The 14,722-nt window shown below is 40.8% G+C and overlaps 1 long non-coding RNA gene across 1 annotated transcript in view; it reads right to left on the bottom strand.

The window, feature by feature from the left end:
- LOC149307187 (uncharacterized) overlaps positions 1-14,722 on the bottom strand; it is a 33,522-nt gene that overhangs the window by 9,286 nt on the left and 9,514 nt on the right. The window lies entirely within an intron of this gene.

Raw genomic sequence — 14,722 nt, 5'->3', positions numbered from 1 at the left:
TGATTCGCGTTGTCGGCCGTTTTAATAAGTTAAACCTTCGGCCCGTGAAATTGGCAGTAAAACATTAATTGAGTCTGTAAAGTGGGTTTCTAACCTCTTTTTCCCTGGCTAAAATGAACTGACACTCTCATGATGCTTTTAGAGCCATGCGCTCTCAAGCTGGGCTGGATGAATAGTGAACGCTGACAGTCTTTCTGATCAGTGCCAAAGGAAATCAACAAGGCGACCACAACATGAATAAAATGTTTATAATCCTGATGAGCTGCTCTGTACTATTTTTTTCCCCAAGCTACCAAAGTAAATTGTTTTATTTTGCTATGAAGAATAACCTACTTCTGTGTAGTTTTTTTAAAAAGTGTGTGTGTGTAAGAGAGAGAGAGAGAGAGAAGCAATCTATACTTATCATTGAGTTTTGCACATGCAAACACATTTTCTTGACATGAGAGCCATCTAACCTTATTAAGTATACAGTGGGCCCTTGTTATACGCTGGGGTTTGGTTCCAAGATCCCCCGTGGATAACAAAATCTGGATGCTCAAGTCACATTAAATATATTGAAATAGCAAAATGGTATTCCTTATTTTAAAAAAATGGAAAATAAAGGTTTGATATTTGAAATTTATACTTTTTTTTAACATTTTCAAACCATGGATGCTTGAATCCGTGTATAAAAAATCAGAGTATAAGAAGGGCTGACTGTATTACTGTATATATGCATGTATAAGAAATTTAGGTCAAAAAATGACCCAAAAAACCTGAATCAACTTATCCATGGGTCAATGTAAGTACCCTATCTTAACTCTTATTTAAAAGGAGGAAAGGCAAGAGTATAATCTGTCCTGGAAGCACCAACCCTCTCTGTTCTCTTATCCATCCAGTGATAAGAGTGAGCACAAACATCATGGCTGGAATTTTGTAGGATCTCTGACATTGTTTTGGTTTGCATCATCCTTCTGGTTCTTTGCTATATGCCCCTAAGTTTCACCCTCGACTTAATCATGGGTCGTATCAAAATCCATAATTTTTGCCCCCAAACTTGTCCTCAACTTATACATGAGGCGGACTTATAATCGAGTATATACATTATTTATTATCGGGATTCATATTACAGGACAATACAGCTAAACACATACAAAGAGTAATAGTTAAAATGGAATTCAACTCTTCAAAACATCAAACAACTTAAACCCTAAATAGAGAAAAAAAGCAATTATAAACATACAGCAGCCTTGGCCCATTCTTTAAAAATGTCTTGAGTAGCTCATTCCCACAAAAGAGATTGAGGGACCACAACACAGTTCAAGGCAGGCCTCCCTTTAAAACGTTCATTGTTTTATGCTTGGGAGAACGTGGATTTTAGAGGTGTTCCCCAACCAGATGCCTTCCAGATGTATTGGAGCACAATCCCTTGTATTCCTAGTCTTGCAATGATGCTTCAACACAGCAGGAGGCAACCAGCTTGTGGAAGATGAGTATGAGACACAAGAAGGTGGGTATGAGACACAAGAGTCCTATATGGCCATTCTCCACCACATTATTCCAATTATATGGGTGAAGATAGCGGACACACACTTTTGACCACTCCGACTGATCTGTTGCTTCGTCTCAATGCCTTCCATCTATTGGAAGGGAAGGTTTGAAGGAGGAAGGGGCTCACAATTTGGAAAAACCAGATTAGATGAGGTTCAAAACCATGGAGGACAATAGGACCAGGGACTGGAACTGTGATGGACTGGGTTGGGCTGGTGAGAATCATTCCTCCTTGTTGCATAAGTAATTGATCGCCCAAACAGGGCTGTAACTCACAGAATATTAGAGTTAGAAGGAACCATTAAGGTCACTGAATCCAACTCCCTCCTCAATGTGAGTTCTGTAATGAAGCATTTAGTTGTAGCATCCCTGGCCAGTGGTTGTCCAAGCTGAGGGCTTGTCTACACAATTAAAATACTCCTCATTCTAGTTTAACAGAATGTGATCCTTCCACATTTGTATGATTCAGATTAATTCAGACATTTGGCAGGAAGGGGTGGGACTCCTCAAACTAGAGAAAAAACAGTTTTTATCAAAGAAGCCATGAAGATGCACATTATCAGACATGTAGCTGTCCATCCACTTCACACAGATGTGCATGTCTGAGCATTTTCAGCAGAGGGAAAGTGAACAGATGTGAATATGCACAGAAAAAGGAAGACAAGTATCAACACGAATGTGCAAAAATCCGCATCGGTTCACATAGTACACTTGTGTGTAAACTAATCCCGAGTCGTTCCAGTGGACAATCCACCACCCATTATTTTTCAGTGCAGTCTGTTCCTTGGCCAAATTGATTTTGTCATTAGCGCCATTTTCCTAATGTTCAGCTGACATTTACTTCTTTGCAATCTTTGACAGTTCCTTTTAAGCCTTCCTTAACGGAAACGGAAAAACACGTGTCCAACTTGTACATGACAGCACTTCAGATATTTGGAAACAGCTGTCCTGCACACACAGTGACAGTGTGTGTTTTTGTTAATTCAGTAAAACTGTCCCAAACTGTGTCATTTCATGCTGATAATACTTTCTCAATCTTGCAAGACTGTTAGTATAAATGCTTTTAATTAAGAAGAACAAGAAGTAAGTTAGGGTTCCCAATGGCATGCCATCATAGGCTGCTATACTCTGGTTAAGGCTTCAGCACCAAGGGCTCCCAAACTATCTTCTGGGCCCCATACAGCTCTTCCAATGGTTTGCAAAATGGCAGGGAAGGCGCCCAGATGGGAAACATATGGAAGTTGATCAGCGCTCTTTGGAAAAAAAGGCCAAATGGAAGCATGGTAAATAAAGAAACATAAATCCCATTGTAGATAACTGAGGTCTGGTGTGCATGCTTTGAAACCTACCAAGCCAGAACTCAATTCATCCATGCTATACAATATCCCACCAAGGCTTTGCCTGTCTGAGACTTAAAATGGGAAAGTCCCTTTGGGAACAGATGCTTAACAAGAGAAGGGGTTTTATAGTGCTGTACGATTTTAAAGCAAGTTTTCAATGGTTTTAATTCTACTGTTAGTGTAGGTTGGGCACCTTTTATCTGGGATTCCAAAATCCAAAATATTCCAAAATCCAAAATTGTCCACACGGGTGGCTGAGAAAATGACACTTTTGCTTTCTGATGGTTCAACGTGTACAAAGTTTATTTCATACACAAAAGTATTAGCTGCCTTGGCTCCCGGCCTAGGAGAAAGGCAGCATATAAATGAATGAATGAATGGATGAATGAATATATATATATATATATAGTGTATTTCATTACTTTCAGTCAATGTGTAGAAGGACCGACATGAATATCATGAGACGAGCCCCATTTCCAAGATGTCTCATGATGTTTGAACAAACATTTCAAAATCTGAATAAATCCGAAGTCCAAAACACTTCTAGTCCCAAGCATTTTGGATAAGGGAGACTCCAGTTTGTCACAATCATAATCATAATTTCACTGATTTGCTGTCTTTCTTGTGGAGTGAGAGCCAGCTTTTCCAGTTTCTGGTGTAAGAAATTATTTCATTTCATTTACAGTGGGCGCTTGCTATCCGCTGGGGTTTGCTTCCAAGACCCCCCATGGAAAACAAAATCCGTGGATGCTCAAGTCCCATTAAATATAAGGACATAGCAAAATGGTGTCCCTTATAAAAAATAGGAAATCAAGGTTTGATATTTGAAATGGATGCTTGAATCCGTGTATAAAAGATTCGTGTATAAGAAGGGCCGACTGTATATTCCAAGCGGGATCCAAAGTGGTTCACCAAAAGAATTAGCTAAAAACAATTGAAATTTTAAAACGCAATTGAAATCATCCCATTGAAAGCAACATGACCCATCTATTTCAAGCGGGTGGGGAAGTGGTCAGATGGGACAAAACAGAATAGAACACATTTCTTTGTTTGTTTTGTTTCCTGGGAGATCATGGAGAATCTTGGCCAACGGATCATTGGAAGGTTATCAGTTGAAGTCTACCATAGACTGAAGCTGCAGACTTCAACTGACCAGAGCGAAATTATTATTTTGGCTCTGGTCCCCTTGATTTTTTTGGAGAGCTCTCGGCTTCTCAGGCTGTCTCTTTTAATAGTAAGTGCTTCCAATCCTTTATTTATTTAAATGCTAGTTACTACTCCTTTGTGAAGGCATTGCTTTAAACCAGGTGGACTGCTTGAGCTCACCTGATAGCATCCTTCTTAGTTTCGTTCACTTAACTGTATGGTTGTGTTATTGCTTAAATTTCATCTCACCTTTCGCCCATGAGTGGGTCTCAAGGTGGTTTAGAATAGAAAATATAGAATGAATGTAAGCATTTTTTAAAAAGCAAACATGAGGGCTTTAAACTAGGTTTTGTGGGGGAGGGAGACAATATTAAGGAAGGCAAAAGGGCTGGAGAAAATAGTCAAACTGACAAAGAGGAAAGAAGACAAATACTGCAAGGACCCAACAGTGGGAGGCAAAAAAAAAAAAACTTGCACAGGCAGCAAGTAAAGGGGACCCATGGTCTGCGATGTCTCTACACTAATGCACAGAGCATGGGAAATAAGCAAGATGAACTCGAACTCCTAGCACAACAAAGCAAATATGATATAACAGGCATCACTGAAACCTGGTGGGATGAGTCTCATGACTGGAATGTGGAATTAGAGGGGGTATAACCTTTTTTTTGTTTATTTCAAGTTCACTACACTAAGTTAAACAATGTCACATGGGTAAGATTTTCCACTGGATTGGTCAGAGTTAGAAGAACTTGACTTTCCTTCATGTAGCATAGATTGGGAATGGACATGATTCTCACTTCTGGGATGGAGTTGAAAGCTAAACTTAGAGAAATACTGGAGGTGATCCCATGGTCAGGAATACTAAAAGAGAAGAGAGTTCAAGACAGATGGGAGTTTCTCAAAAAGGTGATACTGAAGGCATAAATTAAAACAGTTCCAGTGAGGAAGAGAAAGGGGAGATGTCTCAAGAACCCAGGATGGATGACTAAAGAACTTTCAACTGAGCTAAGTTTTAAACAGAAACATGTATAAGAAATGGAAAAATGGGGAAATCACCAAAGAGGAATTCAAACAAATAGCAAGCACATGTAGGGGTAAAGTCAGAAAAGCTAAAGTGCAGAATGCACTCAGGTTTGCTAGAGAGGTTAAAAACAATAAAAAGGGCTTTTTTGGATATGTCTGCAGCAAAAGGAAGAAGGAAACAGTAGGTTCACTGCGTGGAGAAGATGGCAAAATGCTAACAGAAGACAGAGAAAAGGCAGAATTACTCCACACCTTCTTTGCCTCAGTCTTCTCAGAAAAGGCAAAGGGTGCTCAACCTGAGGATAATGGAGCAGAGGACAGAATAGGGGCATTTCAGCACAGAATAAGTAAAGAGATAGTACAGGAATATCTGGTTAATCTAAAACTAATATAAATCTCCAGGACCAGATGAACTACGTCCAAGTGTAATAAAAGAACTGGCAAATGGACCCCAGAGAACAGGATCAAAATTCAAGATGACCTGAACAGACTAGAAAGCTGGGCCAAAGCTAACAAAATGAAATTCAACATGGAGAAATGTAACGTTAGAGTGGAAAAATGAAATGCACAGATATAGTGTAGTGGCCTGTTATAATAAAAAGCTATAGAAAGATGGAGCCACTTTGGTTTGAAAAGACTTAGTTCCTAATTTGCGGTTTGAAAGCTAGAGAAGAACTAGAGCAAAAGCGTGGTGAGTGCATCATGACCCATAAGGAACAGGCACCAGTGAAATAGACACAATATAGATAAGGAGACACTGTTGATATTCAAAAGTAAGGCTAAAGGAAAGATACTGAATGCCTGAGGGAGGGGGGACAGAGTCAGGAATGCAGTTTAATATATGCATAATTCTCTGTTCTGATTGAAAGAATTCTGTATGTTTGAATTGTAATTAGCCAATGAGATGTGGAGGAGAGCTTCCTTGTGTAATTAACTATAAAATTAAGCCATTTTGTCTTGAGGGGGAACTCAGCTTTTTGGAACTTGAATTCCACTGACTTCATGTTTCCTTTGTCGACAAATGGAAATAAACTTATGGATTTTCATATTACTAAGTCCTCTTGTTAATTCTTTGCTCTGCCAAAACCTAGAATTTTAAGTTTCCTGACATTTCTGTTACAATAGGATTGGGGACACTTGGCTGAATAAAGCTACGTGTGAAAGGGAACTGGGAGTCCAAGTAGACCATAAGTTGAACATGAGTCAACAGTGCGATGCGGCAGCTAAAAAGGCCAATGCAATTTTAGGCTGCATCAATAAAAGTATAGTGTCTAGATCAAGGGAAGTCCACATTTCACTACATTCTGCTCTGGTCAGGCCCCACCTGGAATATTGTATCCAGTTCTGAGCACCACAATTTTAAAAGGATGTGGAGAAACTAGAGCATGTCCAAAGGAGAGTGACTAAAATGGTGAAAGGTCTGGAAGCCATGTCCTATGAGGAATGACATAGGGAGCTGGGGATGTTCAGCCTGGAGAAGAGAAGGTTAAGAAGTGATAGGATAGCACTGTTTAAATATTTGAAGGGATGTCATATTGAGGAGGGAGCAAGCTTAGTTTCTGCTGCTCCAGAGACTAGGACCCAATGGAGCAATGGATGCAAGCTCCAGGAAAAGATATTCCACCTCAACATTAGGAGGAACTTCCTGACAGTAAGAGCTGTTTGACAGTGGAACAAACTCCCTTGAAGTGTACTGGAGTCTCCTTTCTTAGAGGTCTTTAAACAGAGGCTGGATGTCCATCTGTCAGGGATGCTTTGATTTGGATTTCTTGCATGGCAGGGGGTTGGACTGGATGGCCCTTGTGGTCTCTTCCAACTCTATGATTCTAATGAACATAAGCATTTTTTAAAAGTATGCTGCAGACACTCACATAGACAGCAGTAGATGGTGACTCCCATGTTAGTGGGTTGGTGAGTTTGCTCTGTGTTTTAGTCTGAACTGTTTGTGGTGCGGAATCTATCTTGGAATTAGGCTCCAGAACTGTGGACTAAAACTCAATGCCCCAGTAACATGGAAATTCAATGCCCCAGTGCCACGGTGTACATTAACTGTTTGCAATATATTTTTTTGTTTCTTTTTAATCTTTCGTGAACTCCCCAGTTCCACTGAATGATCCCGAGATCATGTAACAGGAGAGAAGGAGAAAACTGTATCTCCTTCCACTTTCTCCATCCCATGGAGAAAATTATATACCTCTTTTATGGCCATGCTTTTTCACAGTTTTGCTCCTTAATAATAACCCAATGGTTTAAAAAAAAAATTAAATGAATTTTATTAAGCTTTAAAAAAACATACATAACATCACTTGGGCAGACTAGCCTTAACATTACCATAAGGACAATCATGAAATACAAAAATTAACAACAAATAGTGTAAGAAAAACTTCCTGCTCTCGCAGTTTGACCTGGGTACCATCTCATTCTTTAACTTCTGTTCCATCTTGATATTAATTTCCCCCTGTTCTTAATAACATATGACAAGATCAAGACATCATCAGATTACAATAGCACATCTTTATGCTGATCATGGGATTTGCATTTCCAGCATTTGCTGGAATGTTTCCTATATATTTTGCAGTCTCACAGGGGTTAGGTACCATCTATAGTACATTTTATAACAGTTTTCTTTTATATCTTGGCACAAAGTGTATTTCATTCTCGTTAACCATGATCTCTCCCATTGCTCCAAAACCAATGGTCTCCCAATGTCTTGTGCCCAGGTGACCATGTTTGTTTTAACTATTTCATTTTCCATGTAATATTTCAATAGACACCTGTATAACACCGATATTGTTGTACCTTTTTTTTTGCCCATATAATTTCTTGCAACCCAATGGTTTTAACCTTTCACAGAGATATATCATTTGGGAGTAAATTCAAGAAAAAACCTACCAGGAGGGTGCCTTCAATTTGATTTCCAAGGCATAGAGGCAGGTGCATAGTTATAGGGTGCAGGTGGCTGGTATCACCCTTGTGGAGGGTGTTTGTTGGCCTTATCCAGTCAGAACAGAATTTCCATCAAACCTGCAAACTTGTCCTCTTTTCAGAATCTGAAGAATGCATTGCAAGAATAGAGAGCCAATACAGTATGGTGGTTTGGACTAGGATGATAAGAGATGAGGATTCAAACCTGCATTTAGCCATGGAAACTCTGTGGGTGACCATGGGCAAATCATGATCTCTCAGCCTCAGAGGAAGGCAATGCAAACCTCCTCTGAAGAAATCTTGCCAAGAATAGGATAGCTTTGCCTTTGGCCACCATGAGTAGGGAAAGACTTGAAGGCACACCACAACAACATTTTAGGAACATCGCTGTCCCATGAGCTCAGGTATTTCTCTTACGCCATGGAGCAAATTCCCCTCCTTTCCTTCAATGGTCAGATCCCTAATTTTGTCACATCCCTGATTTTGCTTTAGGACTAAGCTGCCCAATTTTCTTCTTTCACAGAGTTACCCAAAGAGAACCCATTGGCCCTGTCTACATTATGGCCGGACGTGAGCCCATCCCTATGGGAGAAGGCGAGGAAAATTTGACTGTGGCATCATTCCTCACGGTAAGTTCCCACCTCCTCGTAGCATACTGAAAGGGTACGGCCAGGGTGCAGACAGCACTCTTCTCTAACATCACATTTCAGATGAGCTGATTCCTTTCCTGTCTAAGGTAATAGGACAGGTTTAAAGAAATTCCTCCCACCTTCCCTCCCACCTTTCACTTGCACTCTGTTTGCTCCTGTCTTCAGTGCAAAGAGTGGATGCGGCCAGTGAAGAAGGCCCTGCGTGAATTTGAAAAACTGGGCAATGGGCCCTGGACGCCAGAACAGGTGGAAAAAATCCAACCTCATCTATTGAAGCTAGGAGACCACATTTCCAAACGCTTGAACGTTTTTTCTGAGAAGGAGGACAGGGCTCTCTGGCGATGGTAAGCTTCACCTCCATTCCTGTCAGGCTTTTTGTCATGGGAGCAAGTGACCCAGAAAGAAACCCAAGACAGGGCTACAGAAATGGAGTTGTTTGGCTCTCAGTGGCTCCCCTTGAGGTCCAATGGACAAGGCAGATTGCAGTCTGGACCAGAGTTAAAGGGAAGAGAGCAATGATGGGTCACAGCTTCCATGTTATGTACTTAAAACCCTTAAAACCTGAAATATGACCCTGATTCTACACTTCCATGACACTGAAGCCACTAGTAATTCCTGGATGGTGACAATAACTGCTTTTCCTTGCCACTCTGGGTAGAGTAGCTTCTGTCCTGGATGCATAGAATTCCTTCCTTATGTCTCAGAGGTATGGCCCTATTGGTGCTAAGAACCACATATGAGATCTGCAACATTCTACCATTCTACCATCATCTGCCCTGACTGTGGCTCAAACTGACTGGGGATTCTGGGAGACAAAGCTCCAAACACCTGAAGGACCAAAGTTTGGGAATTAGAGATTTAAACCAACAGAAAGTAATCTGGATTTTTGTTGTCAAATGGCTGCTTAGAATTGGACAAGCACAAAGGGAATTTATAATTCATTTCATTTCCCAGGAACCTGTGGTTGTTTGTTTCGAAGTTTACTGACTCTCACGCAAAGACGCTACACCGGCTTTACAAGTTGGCATGCAGGAAGCGGGCCAGAGATGAAGAGGTAAGGTTGAAAATCAGAATGTGCAAGGGGCATGTATAAACTGTTGTGTGGATGCTTGTCGGTGAATGAAAACAATATAGAATCATAGAATCATCGAACAGTAGAGTTGGAAGAGACCACAAGGGCCATCCAGTCCAACCCCCTGCCATGCAAGAACTCTCAATCAAAGCATCCCCAACAGATGGTCATCCAGCCTCTGTTTAAAGACCTCCAAGGAAGGAGACTCCACCAGACTCTGAAGAAGGAGTGTGTTTCACTGTCGAACAGCCCTTACTATCAGAAAGTTCCTCCTAATGTTGAGGTGGAATCTCTTTTCCTGGAGCTTGCATCCTTTGTTCTGGGTCCTAGTCTCTGGAGCAGTCAGAAAACAAGCTTGCTCCCTTCTCAATATGACATCCCTTCAAATATTTAAAAAGGGCTATCATATCACCTCTTAACTGTCTCTTCTCCAGGCTAAACGCCCACAGCTCCCTAAGTCGTTCCTCATAGGGCATGGCTTCCAGACCCTTCACCATTTTAGTCGCCCTCCTTTGGACATGCTCCAGTTTCTCCACACCCTATTTAAAATGTGGTGCCCAGAACTGGACACAATATTCCAGGTGGAGCCTGACCAGAGCAGAATAGAGTGGCACTATTACTTCCCTTGATCTAGACATTATACTTCTACTGTTACAGCCTAAAATTGCATTGACCTTTTTAGCTGCTGCATCACATTGTTGACTCATATTCAACTTATGGTCTACATTAACTCCCAGTTCCCTTTCACATGTAGTTTCATTCAGCCAGGTGTCACCCATCCTATATCTGTGCATTTCATTTTTCTGCCCTAAGTGCAGTACCTTATATTTCTGTGTTGAAATTCATCTTGTTAGCTTTGGCCTGGCTTTCTCGCCTATTCAAGTCATTTTGAATTTTGATCCTGTCCTCTGAGGTATTAACTACTACTCCTAGTTTGGTGTCATCTGCAAATTTGATAAGTATGCCCCCAATTCTGTCATCCAAGTCATTGATAAAGATGTTGAATAGCACTGGTCCCAGGACAGACCCCTGTGGGACCCCACTGGTCACTTCTCTCCAGGATGAAAAGGAGCCATTGTTGGGCACCGTTTTGGTTTGGCCAGTCAACCGATTACAAAGCCATGCAACAGTTACTTTATCTAGCCCACATTTTACAAGCTTGTTTGCAAGAATGTCATGGGGAACCCTGTCAAAGGCCTTACTGAAATCAAGATATACTATATCCACAGCATTCCCTTTATCTACCAAGCTGGTAATTTTATCAGCTGAAATTTAAAGTCAAAATGGCAACTAGAAAGGAGTCAGTCTAGCCTTTCTAGGAAGGAAATTCCAGAACCCAGGAGTAGATCAGTCCAGGCACAGGCATCTGCAGAATATCCTGAGCAATTAAGAAAGATGAAAAGAATTCATTTAGCTTCTTCTCAACCCCTTTATCATCCTACACTATTCCTTTAATTTCATTGTTATTTAACTATCCACCTGCCTCTAGAGTGGATTTCCTGCTCCTGATGTATTTAAATTATCTTTATTGTTGGTCTTGATGTTAGCACCAATATAATCTATCTTGCATCCCTAATTGTATGCTTACAATGTCTTTCTGCATGTTTGAGTTGCCTTTATTTTGCCTCATCTGGACAAGAGTTCCAGTTCTGAAGGAAGTTTTTTCCACCTCACTGTTTGTTTGTCACTTCCTTCACACCGTTTGTTACCTGTGATGGTGACTTTTTTTTTGGTAAAAGAGATTAAGAAAGACCTAGATGGAAGATATTTGATTTTGGAAATTAATACAGGAGAAGAGGTGTTAATGGTGGCAAATGTATATGGTCCCCTAGAGAGAAAAGATATTTTCTTTCAGAAATTAAATGATGAATTAATGATACATAATAAAGGAAAGCTAATTGTCACAGGAGACTTTAATGGTGTGATAAATTCGAAAAGAGATAGGAAGACCAAGAAAAAGAATAAAACGAGAGAGGCCCAGGGTAAATTGCCTAATAGTTGCTTTGAATTAATAAAGGAACATGATTTGGAAGACTTGTGGACTTTCAAGTATAACGACAAACCGGGCTTTACTTTTTTTGCAGGGGCTCACAAATCCTGGTCTAGGATAGATTTGTTTTTGATTTCCAAAGAGTTAGCAGTTAAAACTGAAAGGATGGAAATTGATCCAAGAACTATAGCTGACCATTGTTTAATTGAAATGATTTTGATTATGGTATATGGTTAACTGAAAATAACACAAACCTGTTTGAGAATAACTATAAACCAACATGGCAACAGATAAACAAAGATTTAACAAAATGGAAGAAATATGATTTATTAATATTGGGAAGAGTAGCCACCATAAAAATGGCCATTTTGCCAAGGTTAATGTTTTTGTTTATGAATCTGCCAATCCTCATTAATGAAAAAGTATTTAATGAATGGGAAAAAATTATATTAAACTTTGTTTGGAGGGGGAAAAGATCAAGAATGCAAAAGAATGTATTAAAAAGACAAAAAGCTTTTGGAGGATGTGCGCTACCTGATCTTAAACTTTATTATAGGGCATGTTGTATCATCTGGGTTCAAGAATGGCTAAGTTTGAAGAACAGACATTTGTTAAACCTAGAAGCAACTAATTTAAGATACGGTTGGCATGCCTATATATGGTATAACAAGGATAAGATAAACAAAGACTTTCATAATCACTCAATCAGAAAAGCCCTATTCAAAACATGGGGAATAATAAAGAATAAATTCTATTTAGGGATTCCTCATTAGGTATCCACACAGGAAGCATTTTTTGGGAGATGGGAAAGTAACCCAAATTGGATAAGATATAAGGACCTACTAAAAAGAAATCAAAATACTGATATAAAAATAATTTCAAGAGAGGAACTAAACAGCACAGGTAAGACAACTAACTGGTTTGGATCTTTTCAAATTAGACAGAAGTTCATTTGTAGCTCCTCCAGCGCAGTTCTATGGTCAATGTCTGGCAGATGTTGACCGTAGAGTTGCACTGGAGGAACTAGATTCATAGGGAGGTGTTCTCTCAGTTAAAAATGGAATGTTTTTGTTATCTGTGGTTTTTTTCACTTTTGTGGGTTTTCCACTTTTTGCCAGGTTTCTCACTAACATTTCCTTTTCTACTCTCTTTTGCTCCCAACAGCAAAAGAAGAAGGTGGAAACAACCAAGGAAGTTAAGAAGCCAGTTTGGCCAGAGCATCCTAGGACCAGCCCGGCTTCTCTTGTCTCTAAGATACCTCCTGGTCCTCCTTCTGGGACCAGACAGGTTTCTGCTGTTCCTAAGAGACCTCCTGTCCCTCCTCACAAAGTCCAGGAGCCGCCACCTCCTCCTCCTCCTCTTCCTCCTTCTCCCCCTCCTCCTCCTCCTCCTCTTCCTCCTTCTCCCCTTCCTCCTCCTCCCCCTCCTCCTCCTCCAAGGACACGAGGACCTGTTGAATGCTACTTCAGCCCTACAGGTGAGAGACCAGGTGGAAGCTGGCATCAGGGACGTAGCCGGGGGGTTGGGGTTGGGGGTCTAGACCCCCCCCTTCAGCCCAGGGGACTTTCACGCTCCTTCCTTCCCCCCTCCTCCCTCCATCAAAAGCACAGAGGGCTCAGATGGACAGGGAAAAAAGAGGAAAGACAATTTAAGTTGCAGGCTCAGAGGGGGGGGGGAAGGGAGGGGGGGGGAGTGGGCCGGGGTCTCTTTCTTTCCTTTTCAATTTCCTCTCCATCCCAGTCCTTCCACTCTTCCTCCTCCTCCCCTGTGCTTCTGCCAGAATAAAAGTCTCCCAGACTCAGTCCCTTCCTGGGGAAGGAAGACAGAAAGGAAGGGAAAAAGGTAAGGAAGAGGAAGGGGAGAAAGGAAGAAAGAAAAAGGAAGTAAGGAAGCTTCTGAAAGGAAATAGAAAAGAAAGAAAAGGTGACTTCTAACTTTCCTTTCAGCAGTTATATCCATATACAATATAGTAAATAATAATAATAATAATAATAATAATAATAATAATAATCTCTTATCAACTACAGCTTGAGGCTTCCTTACCCAAAATGCTGAGGACTAGATGTATTTTGGAGTTTTTCAGAGTTTGGTATATTTATATATGTCTAATGGGATATAATGGGAGATGGGATCCATGTATGTTTCTTATGCATCTCATAGACATAGGCTGAAGGTAATTTAATACACAATATTTTTAAAATAATGTTGTTTCTGTACACTGAGCAGTCAGCAAAACCTTGAGACCACTATTCCTTGTATAATTCAATAATTCAGTAACTGATCTAAACCTTCAGGATGCCCAGGTTTCCTTGAGTTGGGGTCAGACCAGATGCTCTCATGGTCGGTTTTGGGTTTTGGAATAATTCAGATTTCAGAAGTCCAGATAAATGGACACTGGGGCTCTACTCTGTAGATTTCTTCTGATAATGAACTCAGGTTTTCAAAAACAGTCATTTCTGGATTTTTGCAACAACAAAAAAGAGGAAGGAGGGTCTGTGATGCAAAAAAGCAAGACACTTCCTTCCAGACTTGTTTTTTCTCTTTTTTAAAATAAAAATAAAATAAAATACAGTTAGCTGGCCCCTTTTCAGCATGTCAATGGGGTTGCTTTGACTGAGAGTTCCTGCATGGCAGAATAGAGTTGAACTGGATTGCCCTTCTTGGGGTCTCTTCCAACTCTAGGCGGCAGAACCCCAAAGGTTGCATTCATGCCTGTTCTGGACCTACTTACTCCCAAGTACTCAATTCCTAGGTGACTTGCAGAAGACACTGAGCCCTTTTGCTCCTTTCTTCCTTTGTTTGGCAGAACAAAGCTTCTGGCATGATGAAAAGTACAATTATCGCAGAAGAGGAAACAGAGTCTGGCGTTGGCCACGGCACGGGGAACAGAGGGAGCCTCAACGCAGCTTGGGGAACCAATCCCGCAAACGGCAAGCGGATCAGTCCAATGATGGCCAAGAGCATTGGGGCCATAGGGACTGTTATAACAAGTGAGCCCTTACTTTCTCCTTTGGAACCTCCACTTTGTGTCGTCCAACAACCAAAT

This window comes from Sceloporus occidentalis, unplaced genomic scaffold (genome assembly GCF_023333645.1).
Source record: "Sceloporus occidentalis isolate IW3139 unplaced genomic scaffold, rSceOcc1.0.p SCAF_9, whole genome shotgun sequence".
Classification (NCBI taxonomy): Eukaryota; Metazoa; Chordata; class Lepidosauria; order Squamata; family Phrynosomatidae; genus Sceloporus; species Sceloporus occidentalis.
The sequence above is the reverse complement of the archived record's forward strand: the minus strand, read 5'-3'. Positions and strand labels throughout refer to the sequence as shown.